Source organism: Hydra vulgaris, chromosome 03, assembly GCF_038396675.1.
Source record: "Hydra vulgaris chromosome 03, alternate assembly HydraT2T_AEP".
Lineage (NCBI taxonomy): Eukaryota > Metazoa > Cnidaria > Hydrozoa > Anthoathecata > Hydridae > Hydra > Hydra vulgaris.
In genome coordinates, this window is record NC_088922.1 from 23,590,667 (window position 1) to 23,602,229 (window position 11,563).

Sequence of the window (11,563 nt, forward strand, 5' to 3'; positions counted from 1 at the left end):
CCTACATTACAGAAAATTTGTATTGATATCATAGAAATACTAAATGAATGTCCATAAATCACCATATTTATTACCTTAATGTAAAGGTAACTGAATTACCTATACATAGTTATTATTTTTACATCTTTTTTCATATTTACATTTTTATTCATATTTACAATTCTGTCAAAACTCAAGTAGTGAGTGATTTTTATTTGGTTTTAATATTGAAATACTACAAACCAAATCACTATCAATTAAAAGTTTTTGCATATTTATCAAAATTTAAGTGGAGTTTTTTAAGTTAATTCTTATTAATTCAGATAATTATGGATAACTTTTTGTAGAACTAGAGGTTCAAGTTTAATTAAATTTTCTTTTTAGAGTTAAAGATCGGGTTAAGTAAAATTGACACTTTTTATTTCTCATGATTAGGATGCTAAAAAAATAATACAGAAAAAAAGTTATTTATGTACCAGCTGTCATGACCCGTACAATACGGGTTGTGGTAAGTCTGTTCCACACCCGACTATTTCTAAATTTGCTTTTAATTTCGTCTGTATACTTTAATTTATTTTAATAAATGGCAAAATATTAATGAATCTGAAGTTCTTTTGGTTAACAATTAATTTACTATACTTTAGAATTGTACTTATTTCAATATTTTTTACATTATAAAATTATCTTTAACATATAAGACAGCTGCGTAACATTTCTTCAGGTGTTTTTGGAATCTTAGACTATAATAATATTTAACCCTCTCATTAACATTTATTTAAAAAGCAAATGTGGACATTTAAAAACGGGCCAAAAAGACCTAGTTATTTCAAATAATTTAGCTTTATCTATTTGATATTTTTTATAAAAGCTTTTCTGTAAACAAATTTATTTATTTAAGCTGTTTACTGCCGAGTTAGGCAAATAAATTATTAAACCTGTTATTTGTGCCTAAAATCGACACTTAATGCAAATGGAAACCGTCTAGATGGAACAAAAGGTGATAAAAGTATAAATGGTTTCCATTCACATATAAAAAAAACGAAAATATAAAAAACAAAACAAAAATGGTCAATATACCCATTCAAAACAATAATTCCAAAGATAAAAAATTTAGAGATTTACTTGGGAAACAAAAAACATATTCTTGAGATAAAATAAAAATATAAACTTTAAAAAAATTACAAAAAAATATTCAACATAAAAAAGTATCAAAAATACTTATAAAAACAAATTGAAAAATTGTTTCATTATTATAAAGCTTTTAGTAAATGGTATGAAGATTATCAAACTTTGTTTTAGCTTTTTGAATACAATCAACATTCAGAACATTTCTTAAATTCTGCTATGTAGGAACTTTTAAATATCAGTCATAAGAGAAAGAATTCGACCTAAAAATAGAACAAAATTATTAATTGAATACACTTAATACACGTTAATTTGTTATGTACTCTATTTATTCATTTGAAAACTCAAAAATGCGACTAAACAGATAACAAATGAGAAACTTACTTTTGCGAGGCTGCTTTTCTTTTGTGAAAGTTTCAAGATTTATTGTTGCAAGATTGGATTTTAAAAAAGCAAGGCTAAAAATAAATGATCACAATAAGATAAACCTTTGTTTTTATTTGAAAACTGAATCATTAGCTTTTATTTGAAAACTGAATCATTTAGTGAATGATTATACGTAGTCAACTTCAATAATGAAACTACTCAATAATCATTTTAAACTAAAGACACCGACATGAAAGGAAACCAAGGCATCAATCAAAACAAAACAACACAACAATAACATCACAAAATTAACAAATAACATAACATATTACAGTAAACTTTAAATTACTCAAACCTCAAAGGGACCAAGAAATTAGCTTGTTAGAGAATGTTAGAGTTATTGGGAGTATAATCCATAAATAAAGGGTCAAATGAAATTTTAAAACTAGTTTAAGCTATTAAAGATTATTGAGTTACCCAGAGTTTATTGCACATATTTTAATTACCAAGAGCACACACATAGAAACACTTACAAAATATAAACCCATAAAATCTTATATAACACATAATAAAAACACATATGACCACATCATATGACACATAAAAATACTCGTCAAAAACTATAAATTAAGAACATTTACAAATACAACATTTGTGAAATTTTTGTTTAATGACCTACATTGTTATGCAGGTTTATCAAATAATCAAATGTCCTGGAACATGCTACATAGAATTGGTTGTATAAAAACCAAGACTTATTGAGATTAATAGCAACTTTATCAAAGAGGAATTATAACTCCTTAGAAGCTTAAAAAAATTTAGATTGACAAGATGAGCAACATGGTTATTTGTCATTAAATCAGTCAAAAACGGTGGATATAGAAAAAAAGGAGCTAATACAATTTTCCAAAATGACAGCACAAAAATGAGTTTTAATTAAAAACTTCTTCGCACCATTTTACGACAAATATGGTTTAGTTCTCTGAGGTAGTTACTCTTTATAGCAATACTATTTCTTGCTATGCGATGCATTTATACTGAGTTCTCGCCTTGCCTGATATCTTTCATTTCTACAGCAATTTATCTCAGCTCACCTAGGCTTATCTCTTTCATTTCACAAATGATTTATCTCAGATCGTCTGGGCTCATCTCTTTCATTTTGAAGGCAATTTATCTCAGTTCACCTTCCTTCATCTTTCAATTCAACAACGATTTATCTCAGCTAGTCTAAGCTTACCACTTTAATTTTGGTGACGGTTCAATTCATCTCGCCTAGCCTGGTTTCTTCCATTTCGATAAAGTCTGCGATGTGGTAGTGGTATGCGGCAGTGGTGTAGTGGTAGAACGCTCGCTTCATAAGCAAGGGGTTCCGAGTTCAATTCCTGCCACGTCCCTGGTAGTACTGCACTCAACTTGTTTCTCCGCGCAGCGGCCTTGTTCGTCAAGGTTCGAGTTTTGGAGTTAAAGAGTTGAGAGAGGGTTATAACCACAAGTAGCCTCCTCATCTGTAGTGGCTTTCTTGGCCATGGGGAGGTGAATTATAAAAAATAAAAAAAAATAGAAAAAAAGTCTAATAATTTTACTTTTATAATTATCAGACATAACTAAGCATCGAAGAAGTGTGTAAAAATGATGTTTATTATAATAAAAGTTGAACTTTTATTTTAAGATTGAACTTTTAGTTTTCTTTCTTAACTTATCTAAAACAAAGTGTAGACAAATAAAACAGAGCATAATATAATTATCTACTTTATTCTACCTCTACTCTTAGTCATATTTAAATTAAATATTTTAAAATAATATAACAATATGTAAAAGATAACATAGATAAAAATATAACTAAGTAAACTATAGTAAAGATAACATATTTCTTAAACTAAAGTCATAAATAAATTGGTATAACCTTTATAAATGAGTAATGTTATAGTTATTGATAGGTATAGGAAAGGTAGTTATTGATAATCATTGACAAAATATAAATATAGTATTTAATCAAAAAAACATTAAAAAGTAATTTAAAAAATTACAAAATTTTTACAGATAAGAACTCATTAATAAAGCAAATTAAAAAAATTATAAGGCCTGTCTTCTGGGCAAATACTGCTAGCATTGAACGGTGAAATGTAATCCTCAATCAAAAAATCCTTTTCATTACTTTGAAACACATTTAATGCAAGAATAAATAAATAATAAATAAATACAAAACTAATAATAGAAAACCTCTATAAACAATCATATATTTGCTTCAGGTGAAGAAACGTGGAAATATTGAAACTTCTTGAACTATTTTAATTTTATTTTTTATATATTTAATTTTCTAAAGAAAATAGGTCAATAATACAATGCAGAAAAATTAAAATGTGTTTATGAATGTATGTATCTATGTATGTATGTATATATTTTTTGTAATTCACCTCCCCAAGGCCGAGAAGGCCACTACAGATGAGGATACGAGTGCTTATAACCCTCTCTCAACTCTCTAATTCCGAAACACGAACCATGACGAACAAGGCCGCTGCGCCGAGAAGCAAGTTAAATATATATATTAAATATATATATATGTATATATATATATATATATATATATATATATATATATATATATATGTATATATATATATATATATGTATATATATATATATATATGTATATATATATATATATATATATATATATATATATATATGTATATATATATATATATATATATATATATATATATATATATATATATATATATGTATATATATATATATATATATATATATATATATATATATATATATATATATATATATATATATATATACATATATGTAAAGGAAGCTTGAAAATTTTATGATCGCACTTGAGAAAGTCAAACTTGAAAAACTTAAAAAGCGTTGATTTGAAGGCGCAATTGGAAAAAAAAACTTTGCAACCAATAGCAGTCAAAAATATATATATATAAATAAGAGAAATATTGCAAGGTCAAGCATGCTAAACCTTGTTTGAAAAACTCTGTGTCAATTGCGCACAAATGAGTAACAGCAGCAGCAGTGTTAAGTTGAGCAATAATATATAATAATTAGTATTTCAGTTAAAATAATTTTTTTTAGAAAAACTTTATTATTATTCGAAATGGCAACAAAACAGTTACAAGTGCATAACAATTTTGCACGCTTTAGTGGAAAATCCTAATTTGCCTCTCAAATCGATTGTAAAAACTGTTAGATGTTCTAAAAGCACCGTGATTAGAACTTTAAATAATTATTTGACGCTTAATATAATAAATAGAAAACCTGGAATTGGAACATTGACAAAAAAACTAAAGACGATTGTTATGGCAAAAATAAGGATACAATTTCTAAGCAAGAATAGGCAGTAAAATACAAAACTAATAGACAAATGGTCCAGACCTACTAAGCATTTTATGACAGTAAACTTCAATTATCTCAAACCCTCTATAACTCGAACCCCAATTGGCTTGAACATTTACTCCAAGTCAAATCATCTTACCTATCAATATGGCAATTCTTCTAATAACTTAAACTTTAGAGAATATAAAAACAAAATTATATAGAAATTATAAGAAAATTAAACAAAATTAACCACATTAGCTATTATACATTGATGGTTAAATGGGATAAAACTAAGGGGAAATAAAGTGCGAGATCAATTAAAATTGTACCCAATTCCTAAAAAAAAATCATTTAAGCAAGCTTGTGATTCAAAACCAGAAAAATGTAACTCTAATAATTCTTTTTAATTCATAAAAGAGAGGGGGAAAATAAAAATGTTGATACTTATGAGAAATGAGTAAACGTATAAAAAACAGAAAAAAAACAGAAAGAAAGAAGTCAAAATTATAAAACTTTACAAGACATACATACTTTATAGACCAACCCTAAATTGTATGCTAAAAAGATGGAAGTACAGGGGAAAATTTTTGAATATAGTGAGTAGATTTTTGTTACACTAAATATATTTTTTAAAGATAAATTGTGTTGACTTTTAATTCACTACTCTAACTTATGAAAGTGGTTAAATGACAGACTACTCATGGAATTTTATAAGGATGTAGATAAAATGACCTAAATACTTTACTTGTAACATATAAAATAAACTCATCTTGATTTGTGTAGATTTACCACTACTTTAAAGGGATGCCAAACCCCCCACACAAGTTGTGTTCATAATGAAAATGTTAACTTTAAATCATAAATTAACGTTATGTTATAACTGAGTTAACCTTGTGGTACCCCTAAAAATAATACCTTTTAATTTTATTTTTAATATTTTTTAAATTTATTCTTTTGAAATACATCTACTCCTTTATTCACTATTTTCATATAAACAGTAGTAAAATTCATTATTTCACAGTTTTTTCTTTGTTTATATAATATCACCTACTCTGGAAGCTACTACAGCACACTGCAGAAACCACAGCGGCAACTTTGCTGCTAATGCAGAAGTTATGATTATGTTTTCTACAATTTCAAAAAAACCTCCAAAACAAATAAATATAGGTTAACTATATTACATCAAGGGTCTGGAGATAGAGATGACACAAATAAATGTTTGATGTTTATTTGGTACCTGAGCTTATGGAAATTTATTCAAAATGTGTAGTTTTACTCCGAGGTAAAACTAAATATATTTTGTTGAAAAACACAAATTACTTGAAATAAAAAAAATTGAATTTAAATAAAATATTTACTTAAATTGACTGTTAATCTTTAAAGCTTTATGAGTTCACACTTTGAAATTTTTTGAAATGTATATAATAAACTATAAATTTCTTTCAACAAAAGTAATTCACAATACCTTTTCAAACTTCATGCAAGATTACTTTTTTAATTAATAAACATTATCAAATAATTTCAAAAAGTTAAAAGTCCCTGGTCGTACAAACCTCAACTTGTTTGCTGTGAAGTAATATTAAATACCTAATACCTAATATATTTTTTTATAAATAAAGATATTAACCTTCCATTTAATTAATAATATTTAACAATATCACAAAAATTTTAATTTTTTAATATTATCAATTTTAATATCATTAACTTTTAATAGCATCAATAAACATCTTTCAGGTTCTAAATTTACTCTAACAAGTTAATTTCTAAAAACATTAAAATCAAAAAAAAAAAAAAAAAACTCAGAAAAACAAAGTAAAGTAAAAAAATGGCAAAACCATTTTACACTCCTTTAAACTTAATAAACTGAGGATGGGGTGAGGAGTCCTAATAATGCTCTGGAGAGGTTGGAAAAACAAAATAGTTCTAAAAAAACAATCAAAATACTCTTGTGCAATATGAATAAAAGGACAAATAATTGGATTTAATTATGTAATAATCATTAGTGGAAAAAAATTTAACTTACTTTCTCAAACTAGGTTTTCAAAATGGTCAAAGTAATCAACAAAATGATCCAGCAGTGTTGTCTAATACAAAAAACTAGATTAAAACTAACTTCACCAACATTTTTTTGTTATATTAAGGTTCATCAAACTGGAGGTTTATCCTGAAACAAAAAAATCAAACAATAATTGATTACCAACAGCATATTTGATCAATAAGCAATCATTCAAATAAAAAATAAAATAAAGAACATTTTATCTGGTTTTAAAATAGCATCTCCCAACCAGAAGATCTTTACTGTAGGTATAAATATGTAGGAAAGTTACATAATATTTATTTAATATTACATAGTCTGACTCAAAATAAGAGTTAAAAAGAAAAGGACGCATAAAAAATTAAAATGTGTCCTGTGTTGCAAAGTTAAAAAGCTGCACAATTTACATTAATGAATTATTCCTTGTGGCAATGTATAAAGTAGGTTTTTAGTAAAATGCACCCCACATTTTTGTTCAAAATTAAACAGAAAAAATTTTATTAGTTAAAATATGATTAAATTTTATTAGTTAAAATATAATTTAAAAGTTGTTGAAAAATCAAAATATGATATCTAATAAGCTGCAGTCATGCCAGAAAGTAATATGATAACCCTTATTTTTAGTAATTCGAAGGTAAAGTAAATAAACTACTGAAGTTATTTTTCTGTTAATGTAAAATATGTTTATTCCACATATTAACACATTTTTCACCAGTAATTAAATAATTACCACAAACCTAAAATATATTTAGGTTTTTAATAACAAGAACAGAAAGTAAGTTGACAGTAAAGTAAAATTTTAGAAAATTATTTTATATTTATTAAAAAAAAATTAATGACAGATTTAAAGGCTTCTTGATTTGATGACCTCTAGCAATCAATTATGCATACTATCAATTAGATTTAATGATTTCTTGAGGCATTTCCTCTGCAAAGCTCCATTTGGCATTCCCTCTACAGAAGCATTCTCTCTACAGATCTTATTTGAGTTGAGTTTTAGAACCTATCCCAAAGATGTTCTATGGGGTTATAGTCAAGGCTTTGAGGTGGCCGCTGTAACAAGCTAATGTGATTTTCTACCAATAATCTCTTTGTAATTTTGACAGTATGTTTGGGGTCATATTGAAAGATGTAGTTTTCCATAAGCCTTAATTGATTGAATGAATCTCGAAAAATTATTTTTATTACATTAACCTAGCTATGAGGAGTTTTCTTATTATCAATAAATTGTAACTTATCTATACCATCACAAGAAAAACAACCCAAAACCATAACAGAGCATCCGCTATATTTTACTGTAGGTTTTATTTCAGTACTATTATGTGCTTCTTAAGATCTTCTTCACGCCATTTGGCGACATTTTGAGATTTCTATTTAAAACTTACTTTTTCCGTCCAAAAGGTACTTACCCAATATTATCGAGGCTTATCTGCATGTTGTAGCGAACTTCAGGCATATACCGGCATTAGTTTTTGAAACAAATGGTTTTTTCCTGGCCACAGAGTCACCTAGTTTAGTTTTGTTTAATCTGAATTTGATTCAGGTATCACTAATCAATAAATTTAAAACTTCTTTCAGCTTTCATGATAAAACAAATGGTCTTTTCTTTGCCTTAGTTGCAACTTACTGGTCATGACAAGGTGTTGTCCTTCGTTTTCAGTCACAATGTGGTAAAAAAAAAGTATAGTTCTGGCTCTAGAAATATTTTTCCAAACTTTATTACACTTCCTGAAATATGGAATATGTTGGCGACATTTTCGCAGTGGATCACTCAATTTTAAATTTTAAAATTGAGTGATCCACTGGCTCACTCAATTTTAAAATTTAAATAGAAATTATTTTTGTCAATTTTCTCACTGACCAGTCTGTAAACACTCTGATAAGCAAAAAATAATAACAAATTAACTTCTCACTTCGGATGTTCAAGTATAACTAACTAAAATGTTTTGACTTATGATGTACTGTGCCATTTATAATGACTATGTTTACACTCCATAAGCGCGCTTCAGATTAGATTTTATGTATTGTCAACTTAAAAAAATAATCCAATAATTTATTTCTCTACGATTATTTCCTTTACAAAGAATCCATTAATTTCTAATTTTTAAATTAAATTAATATTATAATTATAAGTAGAATTAGTATGAGTTTTTTATTTTTTGGTACTTCGAACTATTTCACTGCAATTTTGGTATTAAAAAAATGAGACTAACCATTTTAGTTTTGGTATAATTTATTTATTATAAAATATTGCTATAGTTTATTTAAAATTATTGGTATAACTATGCATATGGAATTCCTGGCAAAATTAGATTGATTTAAGGCTAATAAATAAATTTTTATATAAAAAGCATCTAATTGTTGGAAAAAAATTGCGCTTTAAATATTTAAAGTTTAATTTTTTAAAAGTGTACATAATTTTTATGGTCAATTAGTTGTTTTGCTATTTTTCAGATATATGATTCTCAGATCTTGTTTATAGGATTGTTTTAAAACAATTAAGGCTCTATTTTTTAGAGTTTCAGCTTCCAAATTTAAAAAATGTTCAAAGCAATATTGCAGCCTAAAGTGGAGCAAAAAGATTATGCAAACTTTACATGGTAAAGTATTGTAAATGAACTTTAAAAACATTCACAGATAATTCGCAGATATAGTTTGTAATGAAAATATAGGCCTTTGAAAATATGAGATACAGATGAAGTTTGTAATAAAAAGGAGCCTTTCCTCTGTATAACTTTATTGTTGCATGTTTCTTCGAATATGCCCATTATTTGTTCATTGATATAAGGAAACACTTTGAAATACTTGTTACCTAAGAAAATGTTAAGTAATTATAAAAAAAAAACACACACACACAAGATTAACAAGAATTTTCTGCACACATTAACTTCTGTTTGGATTGAGCCTTGCATGGGACAAATTCAAACATGGCATATTTTTGTATTGTATTTTTATAACCCTATCCCCATGTGCAAAAATTGGAAACTTTTGGAATTTTGACTACTGGGTCAATATATATATATATATATATATATATATATATATATATATATATATATATATATATATATATATATATATATATATATAACTTTTTACTGAAGAATATCAATACTTTTCAACAGCCTTTGACAATGATTTCAGTGAAAATGTCCTGCATGAAAAGGTTGGAGGGGAATCTATAAAACCTCTGGCCATTCTTTAACCTCTGGCCAAACTTGGCTCAGACTCTTGAAAAGGTGGTTGACCACACCCATCAGTAGGTGAAGTTTCATTGGTGGTATTGCTTTTAGAATGAGTGTTACATCTGAAATATTGCGCAAGGGCATGTTGTCCAAAGCATTTAGCACCCTTTACATTACTTCCTTCAGCAAAAAAAGCTTGGTGAGCCTTTCTGATACTTTCAAAAGTTCTCAGTGCACCACATTTTCCAAGGTTCTGCATCACACCAACAGCAAGGATGTTTGCTAGAATGAGACTGAAGTCCACAGAGAATGTCGCAAGACAAGACAAAGGAAAATTATAGCAATCTCTGATTCCTTCAGAGATTGCTATAATCAGCTGTTTCTTTACTCCAGAATCTTTGAAGGAAGAACTACAAAGCTTAGGAGTCTTCAGGACGAGACTGGTTGGTTCTGGGACTACATTAATAATGCCCAGACTCATCTTAAAAAAGTCACCTCCACCATCAAGTCCAATCTTAATTAGATGTTCCTTTGAGCAACTTTACTTCTCTGCAAATTTCCTAGCAAAATATGGCTCAACAATTTTTTATTGGCCTGCAGAGTTAAGAGTTGAAGCAAGTTGTCTCATTTGGTTGTTGGACAAACCAGTGTTAAGTTGAACTGTCACAAGGCTTTCAGTTGGAAGAGGATCCTTAAACAGTTGTGTTGGAAATCATTTATAAAACAATGGTACAGGTTGTAAAGAGATTAAAGGATAAACTAGAATAGGTAAAATGAATCAGAAATAAGATGTAAATCAAATACTAATATTTAGTGGTTTGTATTGTCAGAATTTAGTTTTAAATTTAGTACCAATAGGATCTATATTACAAGAGACAAACCATTCAGTATAATAGGTATTAACATAGCTTAAAACCAAAATATTAAAAGCTGGATAAAGTGAAGGAGTTTGTTATTTTGATCCAAAAAAAAGTTCAAAAAAGGAGCGGTTTATTTTAGAGTAATTATATCGATAGGAGGCTATGCTATGCTGATAGATAATAACTCTGACATAAAATTCTCTTACTTATTGGCTAGATTCAGAGATTCAAGGAAATTTTTTTTGGTGTAATATTTATTGGCTTATAGTAGCTTTGTTTTAAACCAGTACAACCGGCTAATGTATATTTTCATTCTATTTTGTCAACATATAAATCAATACTCATTGCCATAATAATAATTATAGAGTAACTTTCAATTAATAAAAACTAATTAACGTTTTAAGTCAATCAATTTGACTTTTCTTGTTTGTTTTCTTGGCTAATTGATGCTTAACTCCCGTAAGGATGATTTTGAATTATTTTTTCATATTAATTTGAAATTTGTATACTTTACAGCCACATAAAAATGGTATTAAATTTATACGGATTCATTAAATTTTAATTAATTGAAGTTAGATATGTTATTTTATCCGCTTTCAGAGGCTTAGACTCATCGCCATTTTAATTTATATATGACCTTCTTAAACTACTTATATTTTTTTTCAAAATAT

The 11,563-nt window shown here is 27.1% G+C and overlaps 1 long non-coding RNA gene across 1 annotated transcript; it reads right to left on the minus strand.

Annotated features, from left to right (window-relative positions):
- Positions 1-1,096: 1,096 nt before the first annotated feature.
- LOC136078036 (uncharacterized) lies at positions 1,097-7,278 on the minus strand. The gene is made up of 3 exons (XR_010637465.1): positions 6,836-7,278; positions 1,489-1,562; positions 1,097-1,367 (listed from the first exon to the last, which is right to left on the minus strand). It is a non-coding gene; the product is annotated as an uncharacterized LOC136078036 (long non-coding RNA).
- Between the last annotated feature and the right edge of the window lie 4,285 nt (positions 7,279-11,563).